Source organism: Poecilia reticulata, linkage group LG4 (assembly GCF_000633615.1).
Source record: "Poecilia reticulata strain Guanapo linkage group LG4, Guppy_female_1.0+MT, whole genome shotgun sequence".
Classification (NCBI taxonomy): Eukaryota; Metazoa; Chordata; class Actinopteri; order Cyprinodontiformes; family Poeciliidae; genus Poecilia; species Poecilia reticulata.
Genome location: NC_024334.1, coordinates 842015 through 864691, shown reverse-complemented (window position 1 = coordinate 864691; position 22677 = coordinate 842015). Strand labels below are relative to the sequence as shown.

The 22677-nt window shown below is 37.2% G+C and overlaps 1 protein-coding gene across 4 annotated transcripts in view; it reads left to right on the top strand.

Moving 5' to 3' along the window:
• lrp8 (low density lipoprotein receptor-related protein 8, apolipoprotein e receptor) overlaps positions 1-22677 on the top strand; it is a 161073-nt gene that overhangs the window by 49636 nt on the left and 88760 nt on the right. The gene's annotated exons all lie outside the window — the stretch shown is intronic.

Sequence of the window (22677 nt, the reverse complement as noted above, 5' to 3'; positions counted from 1 at the left end):
GTGTGTGTGTGTGTGTGTGTATGAATGGGTGAATGACTGATTGTATCAAAAAGCACTTTGGAGGCCTCTGACTTGATAAACTGCTACGTTTACCATCTATGCATTTTCTTTAGCCATTGTAGTTTAATCTCTCTATAATAAAAGCCAAATTTGACAGGAGTTGAACATCCACTATCCATTTTAAAGTTAGCATGATATAAAATAATACAATTTAAACAGTTTAAGATATAATTTCTGGAATAATGAGATTGTTCTATGTTTTTTTGTTTTTTTTATTGAAGCAAAATGCGTTAGTCAGTGTATTTTATACTTGCTAGATGAATAATACATCCACACTCATTTCATAAATGACTGTAATCCCTGWGTCTACAATGCAGAGTGTTTGTTGATGGCTTCTTATTTTACATTTAGTTTTCGGTTGTAGATTYTTTATGTAATGTGTATATTTTTCTGTGGACATTGTGCATGGGAATTTTAAGAGCCAATTTTCACTGTATGTATATTTGCTCTCAGATTGGTTTAGAAAGGAAAATAAGGATTTCAAGCAGCTACATCAAAGCAAAACCTCTGTGTTTTCCTCACATGGGACAAATAAACCAAGACTGTCTGTGTTTAAAGAGCAGCATATGCAGAAATGCACAACACGGCATATTTGCATTTTTACATGTGCTGCTCTTTAAAGTCTTAGTCTTAGTTTATTTGTCTCRTATTATTATTTGACACTTTATCAAGTTRCAGTTCATCTCAGGTGTGTGCAGTCTCTTTTTGTCTCTAGAGTTCAGTGTTTTGAAGTTTGTATTTAAGTGTTTTTCAAAAGAAAACGGATGGAGATGTTTTATTTGTTTTATTTTGTTTTTGTCTTARTACATTCTCAAAAAGTGTATTTCTTGCTGGCTTCAGCAGATAACCTACTCCTTTGTTTGAATCAGGAGTATTGAGTGGTTTTGTCTCAAAGGGCTGTGTAAGAGCAGAGCTTATCTCTGTKTTTGCCATTAAAGGTGCTTATTACCCCAACTGCAGCCAACAATCATTGATACCTGTCACACCACTATATTACCAATATACCTCCTAACCTTTCTTTCACCTCTTTTCCATACATTTTGGCCAGAAAAAAAAAAAAAGAAATAAAGCTCAACATGCTGACTACCTTTCATGCTCCTAATTTGTATTTTCCCAAATTTGCTKGGTGGGCGCTTTTAGTAGTTCATAAAATGCAGGACTTCAGAGGAATATATTGGCATTCCCTCCAGTGGTATTTGSAACCGATCTACTTCAGGAACTTTCTTGGCTTTTTCTTCCTCCYATCTTCCAGCTTTCATCATTTTCCTCCCTGTCCAGTGGTTGAGATGAGCGAAAAAAGAAGAAAAGCCCCTGCAAGGATGGGGAGATTCATTATCTTCTACCCCGCTGTGCAAATTGGGCTGTCACTGCCCACATCKGATCGGCTGATAATTGCATAGTTCCTTAAGTAATGTACCTTYTAACCTTTTCACAAAGAACTTTTAACATTTTTTTTCATGTTTTTTTGCTGGGATCATCAATTCTCCAAATAACTACTGTTCTTTCTCATCCTGTCCCTCACATRTGAAGCTGACCATCAGAAATTTTAAATATTAATGCACAACATCATTACACTTCAATGTTTTTCTGTCTTCTTTTGTTTTGGTTTGGCCTTTATAGTCCTTTCTTCGCTTGCCCCGCATTTGAAGCTACATTCCACACGAGTTGTTTGCGCTTGCCTGCCAAGGCGAGGGTGGGTGATGTGTATGTGCGAATGTCTGGTCTAAGTGATGGGGAGGAGGCCTTTATAAAACGGTTGGCCCACGTTAGGGACAGAATGGGGRACAGCATTAATCTTAAGAGTTCAAGCCTATAGTTGTCACCCTGCGCAGGTTGGGAGGGAGTTGAGGAGGGCTAAGACTCTGACTTAAGACCCTCCTCTCTGAACAAAGGCCGCTCTGTTTGGAGGAAGCAAGAAATCCGCAATTTGCCTCTATATATTTTGTAATAATGATTTATATTTTGTAGAATCTATAAGAAATTATGATTTTTTAAAAATCAGTCTGTATAAATGTTTAATGAACATGAGTTTGGCTGTGTTATGAATTGGATGTATAAATAGGAATAGTCTTGTAATTCTTGCATTTTTTTGTGGAATTCAAAAGGATTGTCTCTTAACAAAAAGCTGCTGTAGAGATTTTTTTTTTCCAAAATAATGTGTAGTTTATTTTGATTTTTTTTGTGTGTGTCAATGCGTATTCATAAAACGTGACCTTTAAATATGTGGGGCTATAGCCTGGTGTCATATCCCATTGCTAGTCTCATTAGCAGGTACRTATCAGAGCTTTTGACACCTTTTACACCTACCTATGTTATTGATGCTGCACCATTTTGCACAAAACTGACTAAATGTTCCACTTCTGATCTTTAACTAAAAACGCTATATCAGAAAGTATTGCCTGCTTAAAGCAGTGATRTATTGACCCTATTTTTGTTTTCAAGTGAAACCTCTGACTATATTTAAGCAAGCTTCTTCAATCAGCAATTTGATTGTTTTCTTTTTTTAGTTCATACAAGTAGAGCTCTTGGTGGCTAATGGCAATCAGAAATAAAAGGACAGGAGAAATGAAAATGCCTTTGCCTGAATTGAAAACAGAATTAAACAAATGTATGGTTTGACAAATTGTATGGCGCACTATTTTCAGAGKTTCTGTAATATAATCTAGTCATGATTTGACCAAGAGATTAGAAGTACATAATATATGTTTAGAATTAATTAAATTACAACATATTTGATCTTCATGTAGTTCAACTAAAATAATTTTATTAGCTTGAATATTTCCCATTCTCAGTGAAAAGCCATGCCTATGTTATGCCAGATCAGATTTTTCTATCARATTTATATGAAACGACCATCACTTGAAGTCATTTATAGAACCAATACTGATATTGTGAGGCGGCTTTTTGGGACCAAAAATGGAAATGAAAAGTGGKGAATATGGGAAAGTGAAAACGGAGGGATCAACTCTAAACCGTCAGCGAAGGGATTATTCTCCTTTCGCTTAAAGATCAAATTCCATTTCTGTTCCGCCTTCATTGGGTTTGGACGCTCCCTATGGCCTCTCACACCTCCCACTAATGCAATTAAGATCTATAAGCTTTTCCCAGGAATAAAAAAGGCTGAAGACGGATTCTTCCATGCTTCACTGAAGTTGGGGAAATCTCTGTGTGTTCTTGTGTTTGTGAGTGAAGATGGATTGATGGAGGGGTGGAGCAAGGGAAGCTAATAACAGGCATCTCCCTGCCCCCTCTCCATTCAAACCATTTCTCCCAAACAGGCTTAAAGAAAAGGTTTTAGCGGTRTTTTACCCCCCGATACACATACACACTCGGTCATTTTGCTGCCACGGAAATGCCTTTGTTTGAGACGTAGAATGAAGTCAGATTGACTTTTTGAACAAAATATCAGCTATTTAGGCTTTCTCTCTGTACCACTTCACCGCCCTCCGACTGCCTTTGGAATACAATGTGTGCCGTTTTTCTGAACTAAAAGCTTAATCAGACAACTAAAGCAAATCTGTCACCTATCCATGCCGTTTTACTTTCCTTTTTATTTATTTATTTATTTTTTTTTTTCATTCAAACCTTGGCATTCTGCTGCAGGTTCAGATGAGTGATGCTTTKGTAATTGAAAGTGAATATAGAGGCAATGGGGTCTAATGAGCTCCTTTCCTTCAGATCCAGAAGAGCAGGAAAATAAGCTAGTGCTGTTTCAGTTAGTTGCCTTTGAGTTTATGTACAGCAAAAAAAAAAAAAAATGAAACACTAAAAAAATGATTTGTACATAGATATGTGGAACCCAATATTGTTTCTCCCCTTTCTTTGATGCAAGCAGGTACTGATAGAAGCTTATAAGCTTTACATTTATTAAGGTAACATTGGCTTTAACAAATCTGAGAAGCYGAGAAGGTTATGGCAAATCTCAAGCACTTTCTTGTGTCATATGGAAAAAACCTAAAGAAATCTGGTAGAGAATTGTGAATCTCCACCAATCGGATTCGTCCTTGAGTCTAGATCAAAGATAACTGAAGATTAATCCATCCAAACATTTAAAATCCAGACAATATATTGTTCAGGAAGGAGATGTCCCAGAGATGGACGGGTTCAGGGTCTGGTCACAAAATCACTGGCATTATGTGGAAATATTGGAGCAACATCTCAAGGTACCAGACAAGTAGGTAAAGGTTAGAGACAAATAGATTTTCCAAATGGACAATGGCTTAGTGGCTTAAGGACAAAGCCCATGTTTTGTTGTGTTCATAAAGTCCTGATCACCGTCGCATACAACATTTGTGGGAAGAAAAGGTGTTGGATCAAATTGGCTTACAAACCTGATTCAGTTCTTCTGGACCTGTCAGGAGAAATGGGGCAAAATGACACCAAACTACTGTGAGAAGTACCTGTAAAGAGAYATGGARCATTTGTCCCAACATGGTCTCATTAAAGCAGTCCAATAAAATACTAAGGAAATGGATGGGAATGTCTGAATGGGCAGAAAGTAAAAAATAAACAYACATATCTCTAAATACATGTACATTTAGTTCTTTTTTCTGTCTTTACAGTCTGTATGGCTTATGATGAGAAATTCAGTGAAATGTCCTTGTTTTTTGCTGCTCTGTGATCTGGACCAGTTTTGTTACAACCWGTACTGTTGGTTTTTTGTGTATTCAGCATTGATGTGGGCAGTGTCTGAGAAATATTGTGGGCTGCAACTGGGAGGATAATTGGCTTTCCACAGATGCGGTTTTATGCAGATAGTACTGAACTAGTGCACACCATAAAGGTTAGGTTCCATACAAATGAGGACATTGCTGTATGAGACACTTGTCAAAGCAAATATTTTCCCTCAGCCAAAGATGCAAGGAATATGTATCCATGTGGCTTAGAGGTTCGTGGTTCTCTGCAGATGCAAATGTCTGTGTAGAGTAAGTAGAGAGGGACAATCCTAAAGTTTCACTTTTAGTATATAATGATTTAAAAAATGATTTCATCACAAATTCATAATCATTATAATAAAGTTATGTCAATCAAAATTCTAATTAGATTAGAAGGAGAAGTGACGAGACGACATGTGTGACATGGGAGTGGCTGTAAAATTGCCATTTTTGGTTATTTTAAAACAAAGACAAGACCTTGCTATTAGCATAACTTGGATTATATATATTTTTTATAAACTTGGTCGCAGATACCGTAGATTCTAACCTTAAGTCTGAGACTATTTTCCACTGAAATCCTTGCTCTCTATCTCTCCAAGTATAAATGGACCACAGACATGTCCCAAATTCTTGTAGAAACTTTTACGTTTTTACATGTTCTTTCTACCTACAAGTACATTTAAACATATAGCTAATCATGAAAAACACTAACACTAACTCCTCTTCCAGCATCAACAGCTTACAACTACCAGATTTTTGTTAACATCACTAGTTAGCACTTCCGTTTAGCACATTGACCAAATTTGTGATGAGTCCGTTTCCGCTCATGGACATAACTGAAAATCGTCCAATTCCGGTAACCAGGTGATTTCTCAATGAACCTCTAATGATGACCTCTATAATGATATTGAGACGGGTTCTCCAAAGTCTTTTTTATGCACATATACTGCCGTGTGATCAATATTTTTTAATTAGGTTGCAATTGAATTAAATCTAATTACTAAGAACACGTTTTAATTGAAGCTGTTTCACTGGAGTTTTAGTACCAATGCTTAACTTGAAACCAATTGTTTGTAGTGTAGCAGCAGAAGAATGAACCCTTCTTTACTTCTGAGCAAAAGTTTGTTAATGTCGTCTTGGATGCAGGATTATAGTTGCAAAACATCTAAAACATGATGTGGATTTAAAGTATTTGGTTGGAGATTTGAGGTTATTTCCCCTCAGTATTAAGTTGGACAAGGTTATAAAAGTGAATAGAGCTTAAACTTTGTGTTATATGATCACAATATTGAAGGTGAATCAGTCCTTCCTGCAAAGACACATGAATAAGATGCAGTAAAACTTCCTTTTGTTTTACAGTTGTATGCATCCATACACAGTGTTTCTCAATTTAAGTTGTTTTTTTCCTCGTCTTTATGACAATCGTTCAATAATTCAGACCATTTCCTCCCCTCTCTTCCAACCCTCAGCTCATCTCTGTATGATTCAAAGATGCCATGCTCAGCTCCCTGCTGGTGAGCTGCAGTTCCATAGCCTTTCTTGGAGACCCGTTGGTAGTAGTGGGGGAAATCAGCTGTGGCCGAGCTGTAAATTATTCCTCTGGAGGCCTAAAGGGGTGCAACCTATCCCTCGTTTTCGTTCACCACACCTTTATGAAGAACCAGTCGGCTCCTGTGGGCCCCTTATCTGTCAGGCCTTAAAGGCCCCAGTCAGGCAATATCAAAGACAGACCACAAAAAGACTGTTTAGTGTGCAGGGAGAGAAAGAAGATGGACAGATGGGGGAAAGGGGGACAAAGAGACAGGAAGGGGCATGAAGAATGAAGTGGATGCGGGAGGAAGTTCCAAGTTCCCCTTAGAAATCACACATCTCTATCACGTGTAAAATGTCTTAGGATTCAGTAGGACCTGTTTGGATATAGTCGCATTAAAATCAAACTGGAACCTTCACTTATATTGCAATTTATTCTGTTGACATTATTGGATTTATTGTGCACAAAAACTTTTAAATAGCAGTAACATTGGTCAGTGTCAGAGCTTATTGCCATTAAAAACTATATATTTTTCACATGCACTCATGTATTACTTTAACACACAACAAATAACTGACAGATTTTTATACAAAATTGTTTCCGGTAATTGGTTATTTACAATAATAAGCAATGAGCTTTCTTGAAAGCAAAGATTCTATAGATATAAAGAAGTAACATATTTTTCAATCTATTTTCTTTCATCTATAGTCAGTTCATCAATTAAATTGTAATTAAGATGCCATTTTATGCATGTTGAGGTGATCCTGATTCTAAGGATTTTTGTTTGTCTTCTCTTTGCTCATGGTCATGACTTCTGGTGCTTTTGTCCTTTGTATTCTCTCGCTGATTTCTTTCAGATGGAACATTTTGCATTCGCTTATTTCAGATGGAACATTTAGAAGATGTTTACTTTCTCCATGAAAAGTAAAACGGCAACCTTGACTGCCCCTAAAAGCATTTAAGAGGTTTGCATGCACCTTAAAAGAAATGGAGAGGCCATCTCTTTGCCTTCCCGTCCATTTGTGGTTTAAAACTGTGCAGCATTGTAAGTGCGGTGTTTGAAGCTTTGTTTACATGTTGGACAGGACTTAGCTGTCTCATTCCCCTCACCCTCATTGCTTCCCTATTTGAAAGAGGACTTTCTTGCATTCTGATTGCAAGCCTGTCTACTCACACTGTCTCTAAAGAATACTAATCAGTAAGTCCTCTGCCATATGCAGTCCTTTTTGTCAAGTATGCTAAATAAAATGAGATATATGATGTTTGACTGCAGGGTTTTCACCAGAAAACTTGCTAAGGCAGTCTTCCAGCGGTCCACCATATTTTCGTGTTTGAAAAATGTGAAACGTTTACTGAAATGTGAAAATTTGACTTTGTAATGATGTGTTATTGGAAGACATTATTGACGGTACTTGGAAACCCACTAAAAGAAAACACCAAAAAGTACAACCAAAATAAATAAGATAATTTTTTTGCACTTCACTTCTAGTTAATTAATCAGCCAGTGGCTGTTAGAACAAGCTATGTAATGCCATGTACATTAGCCAAATTAATTAAAATAAATATTGCCCTAAAATGGACATTGATGAGTAGGCATTTTAACTAAATATTCTTAGGGTCCACAATGCAATGTTTGTGCTTTCCTAAATCCTACCAATTTACTGTTACTTGGTGTAGTAAATTGATATGCTGCTAGTTATTTACCCAAGCTAATGCAATATTTGCAAAAAAAAATAAAATACTCTGATTGAATGTGGTGTGGTTCATTTAAATACACTTTATCAAGTGGCAAGTGCAGAAACAAACATGTAATAAGTGTGATAAAAACAAGTACATAAGCTAAAATGACATTGAATTAATTGTACCCTAGTGGCTTATAGAATCACTACATCTCAGTCCAGTTTGGAGGAATACGAAATTATAATTGTTTATGTGGCGTCAACAAATCTGCCTTAAGTCTGATGCTCACATAATGTGGACCAAAATCTCCTTCACCTTGATCTATTAATTCCATGAAGAATGACGGCAGCTCTGAAAACAAAGAAGTGTCCAAACTGGCATAAACAAGGCGCACCTCATAAAATGTTTTCTTCAGTCTTTTTTTTTTTTTTTCTTGGAAAGAATCCTTGTAAATGTAAGATCATCATAACAGCTAGCCAGACGTTTGGGTGGGGAAATGGGTTCAAACAACCCCTCTGGTGCTTTGCACAAGCTGCACAGAACACAGACAGACACTCCAGTCCAAACTGAAGCAACAAAACCTTAGAGATGGCCTTCTAAAGAGATGCTATTCAGGTATTCTTATCTTATGAATTTGACCTTCTTTTCTTTCCGTCAACACTGCTGAATTAAGTGTTTCACTGAATAACGGTTCTTTTGTGAGCTTAAAGCTGTACATTTCAGATTATCCCCATCTGAAGTTGACAACAAAAGGAAGAAGGTGTGTGTGGGGGGAAGGGGCAAAATAAGGACAGTGCTACCTGTCTTGTAAATACACAGTACGCACAGGAGGCTATGCAACCACTTTCTCTTGTTATCTCCCTTTCCCACACAGACCCACCCTTCTGCCTCACCTGTAGGAGCCTCTGGGATGAGACTGATGAGGTCTAAATACCCCTCTGGCAGGGATGTCTTTGATGGTTGTTGCCCGGCCTACTTTGCGCAGGGCTCATCGCAAGCTTCCCTCTGGGATGCCGAATCTAAAAAACAGCTAGAGGAAAGAAAGCTGCACCCAGAGTGGTGTGGGTGTATGAGTTATTTAATGCTCAGTTTGTCTGTAAAACTGACTCTGTAAGGTGTGGGAGTGTGTATGTGTGCCCACCTTGCTGTTCATCTAAAATGTGCCAATTTCTCTGCTGAAAGGGGACAGAGGATGTGAGTTTTACTGGCAGTTCTCGCCAAACAGGCAGGGTTTTCATTTTGTTCACTGGAAGCCAAGTGTGAAAGTTTGATGAAGAGCAATTTGCATCTCTGGATGACTATGAAGAGGTCGGCTTTGTTCTGTGCCACAGAAAAAGCCATGCCTGCACACTGCTTGGCCCCAAAAACCTGCCCACCCCATCACCAAGTGTCACCCACGCTTTGCTTCTCCGTCTCTGCCCTCCTGGCACCACTCGATTTCCACTTTGGCCAGTGGCTAGTCTGATATTATGTTGTGAGGCCAAGAGCACCTGCTAGAAGTTTTTTTTTTTTTTTCATCTAGCCTCTGTTTGGTTTTGAAAGTGATCCAAAAGCAACCCAGAACCCCTGTGCACACATGCCCAAAATTGGATAACTAGGTGAAGCCAGAGTGAAACTTACAAAAAAAAAAAAAACAGGTTGTTCTGTGGAGTAAAAATCAATCTCTCGCCTCAAAGCAGAAATATTTAAGACGGGCGTCTTTTGAAAGTTCAAAGATGCATAATAGATCTTTTGGAAGAAAATTCCTTATTCCGTTGCTATCAAACTGTTCTCTGTTACCATCTTTAACTAAAAAAACAATTAATGAAGAGGGAAGGCATTAGATGTGGTGGCSCAGGGGGAAGACAGGGTTCTTTAGGATTTGTGTGTGTGTGTGGTAATGGGGGTAAGAAGCGAGCGTCTGCTTTGTATTTGTATTCTGGTGGCCAGGGGTATCCGTGGATACACCTAGGTGACTGGAAAGCATGCAGAAGGAAGAAGCTGGAGGGCAGTTATTTCTTCACCGTGGTCCTGATACCCACGATGATTAAAAGAGCTTCTCAGTTCAAGGTAACTTTAGGTCATTTCTGTTGAATCCGTTCTTGTTTGTAGCTGCATCTTTTAATGGTTTGTTTTGCCATGTTTCTTTTTTTTTATGTATTTGCAATTAATTTAACCAAATATATGAAGTCATATGTCCTACTTGCAACATTTTTTATGATGATTTAGATTTTCAGTTCATTTTTATATTCGAGTTCCTTTAAAGATGCAGCTTCTGTCAAACCCCAGCTAGAATCTTTATGGAACATTAGTTAGTAGCTATCTGTTTATATGAATTTTCTTTTCTTTTTGTCAGACCATATATCTGCTTTCTGGGCAGCAGACATGGACCTAAACAACCTTGGTGTATAGATCATATTTTACACTTCTTACTGAAGACTCAAGAAAACGTCTCATTGAGCTGGTACCAAAGCAGGCTTTTGCCATGTTAAAAAAAAATAAATCTGAATCTCAACATTTTCATTGTGGGTCGAGCGAAAGCTAATTTATTCATCTTTGCACTTCTATTCAAATAATCTTTGTTAATATTGAGGTTCTAAAAAGAGCTGACTTGGCGTACATGGAGCCAGCCTTTAAAATTGGGATCAACTTGAGGCTCTCTGCCTAAATGAGAAAAGTTAAAGGATGGAAGAAAGTTACTGCTGGTAAATTTTCAAAATTGTTTGATTCTTATTCATACTATTAGCTTTTGAAATCTTTACCAGTTTTATATTTGTCTTATTATTTTTTCTAAACTTAATTTTATTTCTATTCTATCAAAGTGGAAAGTCCAAAATGTCGTATTTTGGACTTTACACTTTGGTCAGCTGACTTGACTTGACTAAATCTCCCCATATAAATGAACACCATTTCCAGAACCCTGTCTGGGTAAAGTTGAGATGTCATCAGACTAAATGTGAAAGAAAAGCTCCTTTAACCCGCTCATGGAGTAGGATGATTCATAAATCAATGACTCCCACCAGCTCTCCCTCTGTCCTCGTTCGTAATGTTCTAAAATCAAGCAGCTTTGAGGACAAAATGAAAAGAGCTTAGTCATTGTTGAACTTCATTCATGTGGGTGACGATGATGGGGTATGTTGGCCTTGAAGGGATTAGCAGGGAAAATATGATTACTCAGACAATATCAACTGGCTTGAGACGGAGCTGGAGCACTAAAGAATGAAGCTCTGTCATTATTGAATCACTACACTTGCTGAGCTACATTTGGCTCTGTTGTAATGTGATGTCAACTTTTTATATATTCTCCATAAAACACGAGGTTCATAATATTTACTCATCTCTTAAAGAGGTGTATAGTGAATTCATAATATGGATTCTTTTTTAATCAAATTACTAAAAAAATTTCAATTATTATTATTTTTTTATTATTGAGATTCACCTGTCTTACCTCATTTATGGCATGCTCAAAAAATGCAAAAATTTATTTCAAATAAACTACAAGAAAGGCTCAATAGATGTAATGTTTACATTTCTTTTCTGAGATAATCTTTCTGTCAAAATTCTTACAGCTGTAACTGAGACCATTTGTCTAAGCATGAAAAAAAGACACATGCATCAAGACAAATATTTAATCTTAAAATCTGCAGATAAACATCAAATTTTACTTAAACCCAACATATTTGCGATGCTTTGCTAAGGTGAGGATACTCCCACAGAGTATTTATTCACATTTACTGACAATTTAATTTGTTTGTGTGTAAATTTAATCAGCTAATAAAAGCAGAGCAGACACAAAAGGGGCAGCTGACAATTTTCAATTTGGGAAAGACGAGTACAAAGCTGAAGATAAAGGTGAAAGAGGACCATAAAAGTAACGGGAAATAAAGCCACATGAGAGACAAACAAAGGAGAAAATGCCATGTGCTCTCCTGTGTGTGTGTGTTTTTTTCCTAACAGGGAGAGGAACAGAATCGTGAGAGGGGTGGGGTCAGCATCTAACAAAAAGCATGATGATTGCCTTCTACTGTCACTTCTGGGCAGTCAAAGCAACTAAAAACATGTTGGAACCTTCATTTATATTTTTCTGAAGCTAAAATAAACGGCACCATAAAACCTCTGTTGTGATTTTTAAGGAACTAAAGGCACACAGACACACAAATGATCCTGGTGACCTTTGTGAGGCTCTTTGTTGTTTCCAAGCTGAAATCATTTGGAATTTAAATTGTTTTTCTTTTACAGCATCAACAATAGGATTGTCTGAGGATGTGCAGCAGGCTTTATTGGAATGCCCTCTTCCTTCCTCCCCTGCTTGTCCCCAGCCACTCCCTCTGGCGAGTGCTGATTTTTGATAATAAGCCCAGTAGTAGCCGTCACGTGGCCTGACCAGCAGTGCGCGGCATGTGTGCTGGTTAGGGACTTGAATGGCGATGGAGGAAGTGCAGGGCTGTACAAGAAGGGAATTAGAAGACCCACAGTGAGCACTGATTCATACAGCCAGCGGGAATGTTGTTTGCTGGTACAAGACTTTTCTTTTGTGTTTTGTGGAGGCGGCTCCTGAAGCATCGCCTCTTTCTGCTTGTCAGTCAGTCACTTACTAGGATGATAATTAAAGATCCGACTTTACACATTTTAAGAAGTGCTGCCACATGCACAGCAATTATGTATTGTGCCACATTCGTAATGTGCGTGTATTAATTACCTTTAGTAATGTAGGTTGTTGATTATTTAGCATGTGTTCTTTGAAAGCAATAAAAGATGAATAGTTTGTCATTTAAAGTGTGTAAGGCAGAAGCAGTGGGGCATCTTTATTTCTTCCTGTTGTCTTCCGCTTAGACGTTCACACAGCAATATTTGTGTTCAGATTATGTGTATCTTTGAATGTGTAGGTAACCGCAAGAGGGTTGGACAAACGGAGCTTTCAAATGACACTGTACCTCCCCTTCCCCAGTTTCACAAGGGTTTTATAGATCCAAAGGGACAGTTATGTGTGCATATGAGAAAATGTCCATTTGTGTGTACACTGTCGCCTCTTGAAGATGTTTTCCTCCAACAGATCTTTTTTCTGTTTGTGCTTTTTTCTCACAGTTAATGTTTAACATCATAAAATAAGATTTAACACCACAAAAATTGAAATTTCCCAAAAAGCTAAAAAAAATCTAGCACTCTGTGAAAGCTAATCATGGCTAATCATAACCCTTCTTGACATCATGACATAGGCTCAAAGTAACTTATTGTGTCATGATTTAAAGAACTTCAACAACGCATGAGAAACAAAGTCAATGACATCTATTATGTGAAAGCTTTTTTTAAGGCTTCAGGACTCCAACAAATCACAATTGGAGGTATTGTCCACTCCCTTATTGTGGAGTGGCCTAGTCAAAGTCTGGCTTTAATTTCAATTGAGATCCTGTCACAATTTAAAACAGTAGGTGGATTAAAATGTTTCTACAAAGGATTTTCACCTTTTTAGTCATACCAGAACCTATATGTTTTTAATTGACAGGTTTTGCTTCAACCTCCATTAGTTGAAGCAATTAAATTTAATGCCACACCCTCAAACTAAATATTAATGGTTGGTGTGCTGTTATTGTTACTGGGTGTAAAATGAATTGCCCATCATGACATGAATACAGATCTATCTCTCTATATTGGACCAATTCTCGATTACATCAATGTAAAAGTTGGATCTTAACTGATTTAACTGATTAAAGCCCCTGCTTGGTGAAAACTGCAATTAGATGCAGGTTACTGTAAGTAGCGTTTTTCCCTCCACAAATAACTTATAATTATGTGAAAGTGACACCTTTATTTCCACAGTTTATCTTTGATATCTTTTTGTCTAAAACATTTAAGACTGACAAAAGCAAAAATCTAATGAAATCTTTAAGGGGACCAATACTTTTCACTGTAATGCCTGTGTGTTATTGTATAATAATAATGAAGTGTTTTCTTTTTTGTTTGTTTTTTTTTTCTGTACAAGAAAATGTTTTATTCCCACCAAGAACAATTTGAACATCAGAAATACCAACATGAGTCAAAGCGGACACAATTATTATTTTGGTTAATATTCCACTGTCATCCAATCATTTGCTTTCAATCAAGACAAAAGACAGATTTTCAACAGCTTGTCTACAGAAAGACACTCTGAAAAATCTGGAGAAATAAAACAAATACTGGAGATTTTAGATTTGAACGTGGCGTGGAGCGGACTGAGAGGATTCATGGCTGATGATATTAAAGCGATGGTTGTGTCTAGGAAAGAGTGTCTGATGCTGAGACTGGAGTACTGGGGCAAGACGTGGGGGAGGGGATCGGCTGTGTGTGTTTATGAGTGCAGGTATGGGTGTGAGTAAGAGGTTTGCTATCGGTGTTGTTTAATAAATCAATGCAGGTCGAGCCTCAGAGCGGCATGTCGCCTAAATGGTCTGCTGTTAGTGGGGATTTGTAGAGTCGGAGTGTTTTTAGGTGTACTGCTTGAATGTRGTACAGGAACAATGAGATGTGGCTGTGCATGTGTCATTTCTAATAAATGATACAGAAGCTGAAAAAAATGACCTCATACCCAGACGTCTGTGAGTACAGCCCACTCCAGCTTCTTTTGTGTTTAGGACATAATTTGTATAATCCCAAATGTGAGTTCAAGAGCCGTTACAAGGTCCCATCTGACTAAAGCATCTAAAAGAAAAAAATCTAAGGAAAAAAAACTGGCTCTGCTTGTTTTTTCCCCACCACGTGCTCCCTTGGTGGGCCCTTTTGTGCTGCGACTTAATTAGCAGTCTCTGAAGCAACACCAGTGCAGCATACAGGGGCTCTGGTCTCAGATCTCTGCACTCATGATGGTTTGTCTAAAAGAAAAGTTAAGTGTGACGTCCAAAGGACTTGAGGAAATGGAGAGGGGGAACTAGAAGAAAAGAAAGATAAAACAAAGGAAAGACATATATGGTAAAGAGGAAATAATTGTAATTATCTAGATTTGCACTACCTTCTTCACATGTTAAATATGTGGAGTTTACATACATTTGAGTTGCCTCCCTCTCAGAAGTGGGAAGTTTACAGGTTTTGCAGTTAAACAGTCTGATTCAGCTATTTAAAAAGATTGTATGTGGTAGACAAAACACAAAGTAATGCATAGCTGCAAAAATTAAAGTACAAGGATACAAAGGTAAAAATGTTTTATATCAAAAATTTGAAAAGATGATAATAGAAAAGCCTGTATTGATCCTTGAACTTGAAAATATTCAGTATTTTATGTTGACATTTCACATAAAATCCCAAATAATGTGTACTGACGTATCTAGTTGTAAATCAACTAAACTTCAAGTGATTGTGGGGTATGAATACTTCTGCAAAGTACTGTCTGTATATGTTGGAACATAAAAGTAAAACAGACAGAGACTGACACTTTTCATTTGGAGGAACCATGTTCATTCCACTTGAACACTTTTCATCCTCGTTTTGTCTTTGATCATCCCTCGTGCTTTGGATCTACTCGTCTTCATTCAGCTCATGTTTCCTTCAACTTCAAAAATAATTTGCGGAGATCAAATGTGACATGAAAGTAAGACAGAGCAATAAAAAGGGGGGGCAAGCCTAGAGCTCAACTTGGAGGGTCTTTGTGACATGTGGCTGATGYAAAACTTGTCTTGGGAAGATGTGAAAGTGTGGCTGTATGAAAAACAACCTGCAAGACTGTCAATCTTATCAGAATGCTTAATAACTTTGTTTCCTTAGCCAAGGTAATGTTAGAAGACAGCTAAAGTGATCAAACCAGTTAAAAAACCTGTTTATYATGTAAGTGTTTCCATCATAAGACTTGTTTAGGTTAAACTCACCAATCAAGATTTTCAGGTTTGTGAGCTTATATTGAGACATGAAGTCCCACTATGGTCACTTCATAATGTAAGGCTGGAATAGTTGAGGGAAAAAAAAGAAACAAAGTCGAGGCTTCATTGCAAGTTTGGTTTGTGGTACCTTCAGGCACCTCCTCTGTTTATTTATTTATTTTTTTCAGTTTGATATAGATGGCAAACAGGAGCCACAAGATGACTCAGAATATGGACCGACTTCACACACTTGTGCATTGAAACTGATGGTTTGTGTTCATTGATTTGAAATGAATCATCCACACAACGAAATATGAAGTATGAAGTGAAGCTCAAAAATTAYATTTTTATTKTTTAAAGAACARAAGTTTRAATATTTAAGTCAAGTCTGCAGCTGAGGAAGGAAATATCCGGTAAAGTGCTGGGAAATTAGGCTGCCATTTTTAAGTGCTAATATTTGGTCAAGGTGTCTAGCAAACAGGGTTGACTTCCAGCTCAGGCCCATATTTTTTTTCTTCATTTGAAAAGAAAGATCAGGCCACTATGCAAACCAGATAATGTAAGCTTGTCTTGGACGTAAGCATCTATTGTTTGCCATTAGGTTCCCCTGTGATAGAACTTGTTTGAATATTATGTAAAACAGCTTTTTCATTAGCTTCCTCTGGATGTTGCTCCAAATCAGATTGAACTAAGTCATATTATTTGTCTGCAGGAGCTTGAAACACAGAGGAAGTGTGGCGACTTGTTTTTATTCTGAAATCGGTAAAGAGAGATATGGCAGTAAACAGTTTTATCTTTCCACACACAACAAAAAAGAGAGATTAGCCTCTGTGACTGGATGTCTTTCTTCCTCAAAGTCTCTTTTGTCAGCTTATTATTTTTTCATCCTACTTTAGAAGCAGTAAGTGTATGATTACCATATGATTTTTATCTGCATTGCACTTTATTGCAATTYGCTTACTAACAAGAAGTAATGGTTTTCCTGCATTTAAGAGGGTATTTGTTATGCTGTTTGTGTGAACTGTAAGCTATTAATATTTTATCCCAACCTGTTTCGATTTCAACCACCCTCCTCTCCTCAGAGCCCTATCTGGACTTAAGGCCGGGGTCTGAGGAGSCTTTTTTATCAGGTKTGGCTGCAAGCATTTAGGCTTAAACCTCCCCAATTCCATCAAATCCATACTTTGCTTTTATTGTGATATTTTATTTACTTCTGTTTTTCACCAAAATCAAACAAGTTTCACATTTGTATGCACATTTCTCAGGAAAAGGTATCTCACAAATTTATAGAGATGAACCAAATAGTCACCTACTTAAATTTCCATTCATGCAATAATAAGAAATCCAGGGACATAAACTTTCTGAAAAAAAAAAAAACTCCAGCTGTCTTGCCTCCTTGTCGTTTTGAAGTTACAKAGTATTTGAAGTTGCTTTCTACCTTTTCTTCAGTTCTCTTTGATCTTACCCCCCGCTGGTCTTCAGGATCTTTTTTTTACTCGATTATATGATTCAAATGTCACCCRGGCGCTCTGGGTCCTGCCCAGTTCTACTCACATCTGGTGCACAACATAAATGATTCTCTTGTTTTTTTGTATGTTTTTTTGCAAAGTTCTTGRCCTATAGGTCTGGTTCTCTTGAGCCCAAAGAAGGGGACCATGAAATGGTAACAAGCTTCTTTGAACCTGTAGGTGGTATTTGATGCTCAGGAAGCAGCACAGCATATTGTGTGTTTGATCAGACTGCTCCCTGGAATACAGGTCGGGGGTTCACGTCACATTGCCAGCCTTTGTAGTGCGTGGGTCAGAGTCTACAAACAGACTRTTACATGTATGCTAATTCATTTTAGAGGATTATTAACTTGTTTTCATGTCTTTTATTAAGTAATTAAACTATAATGATAATGTACGGAGTGACGTAAAGATAATTTTAAATATACTTTTGAGAAAGATGAACTTTGAACAGTTTTTTAACCTCTTTGTTTCCATTTCTGTTGCACTTCTATTTTTTTTTTTTTACAGTCAGTTGGAGGACAAAGCACTTTTATTCATGTTTCTTTTTTATGTACATGTATTTTTTCAGTTGGTATGTGAATGAGTTACTTAGMTTTTAACATRGTAAAGTTCAACCTTACCAAAGAAAAGCAAAATCTTCTCCCGGTCTCGTCTTGCAGTCTACCATCGTGAGTATTTCCCAAGTGAAATTGATGTTTCTGCTTGTTCACAGTGACTTGGTAGCCAACTGATTATTGGGAAATTCAATGAGCCTTTAATCTCCTCAAAAGACCAACATTATACTTGTCTACGTTACTCCATCACATTTTATGTTCTCCTCTCCCCCACATTTGTGGTCTAACCTCTATCCGCTGATTAACGGCCTCTTTCCTCCATCTGACACGCTCCGTTCTTTAGCTCTTTAACCGATCACAACAATGTGGAAGACCATCTATTTCCTCTCCTCTTTCTCCAGCATTCAGCACACTCGTTTCTTTCTCACTCTCTGTAGTTTTTCTCATTTTTCTCCCCTTGCTCTCTTGACTTGCTTGCTCTTTGAGGGTCCTGCTCCCTATAGTTGTTCACAGTCATAGAAAAACTGAACCATATYTTTTTCTTTTTGTGTTGTTTTTTCCGGCATGCATTGTTGCAGGACATTTTTGTACTTGCTCTGCAGGGAATACAGGTGGTGCTTTTCATGTTTTATGAATACATTCTCTTTATAGAGTTTAAAGACCATATATTGCTGGTTTTCAAGGCTTTCATATGGTTTTAGATCAACAAGGTCACAAATAAAAAAAATTAAAAAAAACAGTAATTTAAACACCGGTTACAGTATTTACAGGTTGTTTATCTACATTTTTGTGCACTTTTTAATCTTTTGCGAGCCATTATGGAATATGTACACCCAGATATGATGTCATGCATCATCATTTATTCAATTTTCCTTCTTGTTAAATATTTATATTGTATGTTTATATATTTAATATATTTGTTGGCAGTTTAAAATATCTGTATGTCTGCTGTTCTACCAGGGTTCGATTTTCTCCAATGCAGGTGACCAGAAATAAATTGGAGCTAAATATTATTTTTGATAGTAAGTAGATGGAATCAACCAGCTTAATGTGCTGCTAAGCAACTAAAGCAAAGGTTTCCACTCGGCTCATTTAATACATCTGACAAAGATAAGACTTTTTTTCATTTTTATTTTTTTATGGATAAGTAAAASTTGCATGTAGCAAGTCTCAGAGAAGGAAATACACATTTTTTCATCTGGAGTGAATAGATTACAGGTGACACAGTCTTCCCTTAGTTATTTATGTTTCGGTCACTGTTTTATTTCTGCATTCCTTTTACTTCGTGTGTCTAGCGAAATGGAAAATTGAATGACTTCAAGGCAACAGGATGACCTTTACCTGTTCTCGTCTTGAACCAATGTTCCAAAACATGTTGGCAGTAATACGTAGAGGAGAATCCTAATAAGCTGCAGGCTTGTGCAGGTTTGGTTTATACTCGAGGTGAACATCAGTGGGTCGACTTTGTCACTCATTGATCCCCGGGGTTTTCAGAGTGACAGTTGCTGAATGTCAGCAGAGCATTAACATTAAACATTAACACAATGATATGTATTTAAAGGGTAGATGACTGAAGTGTGTCCAAAACATGCTAATCTACCCAGTGCTTTCTCACTSTAATGCATCAGTAGAGCTGCCGATATGTCAATGAATTGACACTGTGTGACCTGTTAGTGTGGCATTAAGAGTATCAAAATCAGAGCAGGACTTGTTAAAGTTAGAAATGTAAGAGTTTAAAATTGAGCCCAAAGCAAAATATTAAATTACATTTGCTTYTGGACAAGTGATAAAGGCAGTTTTAAAATGACAGTGTGTCCATGTGATATAATTGCATAAGATTCCTGAGCACAAAACAATTGTTCCCAATTTCTCTATGGGGTATAAAGACTAGCTTTAGATTAAGTCCCAAAAGCTTTAATTGAGTGGTRGAGATTTGACTAAGTCTGACACATTTACATTATATTGATTTAAATGATCCCTAGTAAACTATGCACTGAATGAATATTCAATTCTGTGTTGTGTCAGAATATCCATTAAGTCACCATTATGGTCTCTACTAAGTCTTTCAAGTGAAACGTCCAGCTTGATATTCTACATCAGTGTCACGTATCGGCTTTTATTTGTYGGGTCAGGTAGCTGTGTCTCTTTGTCTTTTTTGATGCTGTTCATAATGTTCTCTAACAAATTTCCTTCAGGAGAACTAAATTTGTAATGAGATTAAACTCTGCAGGAGTGAACTCTTTTTAGTTATTTGGGGACTGCYGAAGCGGTTTTCTTTCCACCAAATTTGATTTACAGTTTAGAAGGAAGTTAAAATTGACAACTATGTATCATTTTTCTTCCATTTTATTGATTTTCTTGTTGGTCCACAACATAAAATCCCAAWTAAATACTAGAAGTTTGTGGTTGGTATATGACAAACTGTGGCAAAGTGTATGGAGTATTTTTCACAGTAACTGTAAGTGTTGCCCTATTCCTTTGTACTTCATTTTGTCACTCAAGGTTGTAGTCTGCAGAGTAATGGCATGTTCATATTCAATGTTACTAGTTTTACATATTATCTGATCATAACGGGAAAATCTGTTACAAACTCCTAACTTTCTGATCACATGTAGAAGRATGCCAGGAATAGATAACATCAGTTTTATGTGCTGTGGTTTCTAGATATTACTTTAACTTTTATGAGCAAAACCAAGTTGTTCTAAGCTTTATGCCAATGATTTCAGAGAAAGTCCTTAGAGGTGCAACAAATTAATGCATGGTSCAAAGGCCAGCAGCACCTGACATGYAGCAAAACTCTTTATGATAATGTATACCTGTAACAGCATAATCCTTCACTTGTCCGGAATACATTATTTAATACCTGTGAATTAGCATTCACATTGTCAGGAAAGMAAAGATCAAAATAAATGTAAATAAAGTGAATGTCATTATGCCGTAGTCATGAAACGAACAGGACAATAGTCTGYAAAACATACAGAATAAATACCTGAGTGAACTGCAAGTGAAGTGGGATGATGGGGCAGAATTGAGCATTTGATGGTGCAATTTAAATGTGAACAAAGTTATTGATGGCTCAATAATGTCGATAAAATCTGCCAGGAGCTACAACGGTGTGTCTGTTTCCCACATAAATATTCATCACTTTTTCCATCAGGAGTCATGGGACTAAAATAAAACGTTGCGTCTCCACTCTAGGTGGAAGGGTGGATGGTATGTAGGCTGTGTGTGTCTGCATGATGGCGTGCGTGTGTGTGTGTGTGTGTTTTTCTAAAGTGCTTATACATCTTCTCTTTCTCCACATTCACTCTCACACCTCATAAGCTAGATTCAGACTGTTCCATATGGATGACGCTGGTATATGACAGTTCTTGGCCGATCAGAATTCAAATGTAAGCAGCTGTTTGCGTGTGCATCAGCAAGTTTTGAGAAGCGTTGAAAGACATGAACAGACTTTATACATTCTAGACCAGCTATATTGTTTGATTCTCCAGTTATTAATCATGTTATGCACATCTTTTCAGTCAAGTCATTGATGTGAATCTGTGTTGCTAATTGAGTAAAATTTGTTTACGTTCAGAGCAAGAAAAAAAGTGTTTATGTTTTTAGAGTTCCCTAATAGACTGTACTATATGAACCTGAAAGAGCTGGTACTGAAAACAGGCTTTCTGCTACTAAATTAAATTAARTTAAGACTTTTTGAGACCTTTTAAAGAATATAATTAAAATTCCAGGTTGACATGAATTACACGAAATATCTGAGTAGTATGAATAGTCGTATCACAGTTTTAACTTTGAATGCGTTTGCCTAAAATATCTTCCCCAAAGTTAATTAAATTCATATTTTATTTGCTGATTGACACAAGCTTTTGAGTTYCTTTCACCCGTAGATTAAGAGGGCAAGTGGAATCAAATTCCATTTGTTCTCCAAGAGAAAAGAAAGATTTGTTGGAAACTGATGGGATTGTATTTACAAGCGTCTTTATTTTAATGAGTCTTTTGTGCCTATAAACTGGATACTGTAACCCTGCCTTTTACTTCYGCTCTTTTGCACCTTCCTCTGATTTTAAAAAGCTGCTTTTGAAAATTAAGGTGACCTACATCAGCTGATGTTTCATGAGTGTGAAAGAAAATCCTAATTTATGGATATCTGACATGAGGCTTATTGTGATTTAAGATGCCACTGACTGCACTTTTATTTTTCTTCTTTTTTTTTTTTTACCTCGGAGGGGACATTCCTTGCATGCTCCTCAAATCTCTGTTATCAGGCTATAAGCAGAGATTCAGTGAAAGATGGAAAAAAGGAAAAGCAGACCGGAAGAGATAGGATTTATGCTAACATGCTGGTAGGAATGAAGGGGATTTATGTGATCCTTTGTGATGACTGATGGCATTACATGAGACCCTGCAACGGCAGTGCATTTCCGTCACACGTTTTGTCTCTGTATCCCCGTTTTCTCCATCCTGCTCTTTCTATTTACCTTTGTCTGTAGCTCAGACTACTCTGCAAGTCCCYGGGGAAATGCTGCTGATTTATTCTAGACCTACACCTTCTTCAGTTCTATCTCTCTAATGTCTTCAGCCCCCAACAAGCAGCCTCTTTTCTCTTATAAAAATCAATAGTGTGTGTGCTGGTGAGCGTGTGCACATGTAATTTATTTTTCGCCTTACATTGTAAGCAAAATTTTATATACATATAGAAAGGATCTATCGCCACTGCTGCGATGGTGTCAGTTTTCAATGCTTGTACTTCAGAATTATTGCTCCCAGATGCGTTGTCAGTCACACCAACACTGCGGGACGTCATGCACTATACACAATAAACTTCAAGCTAATAAGGGTCCCGCTTTACAAACAAGAGGATATACTGCCAGGGCTGGAACA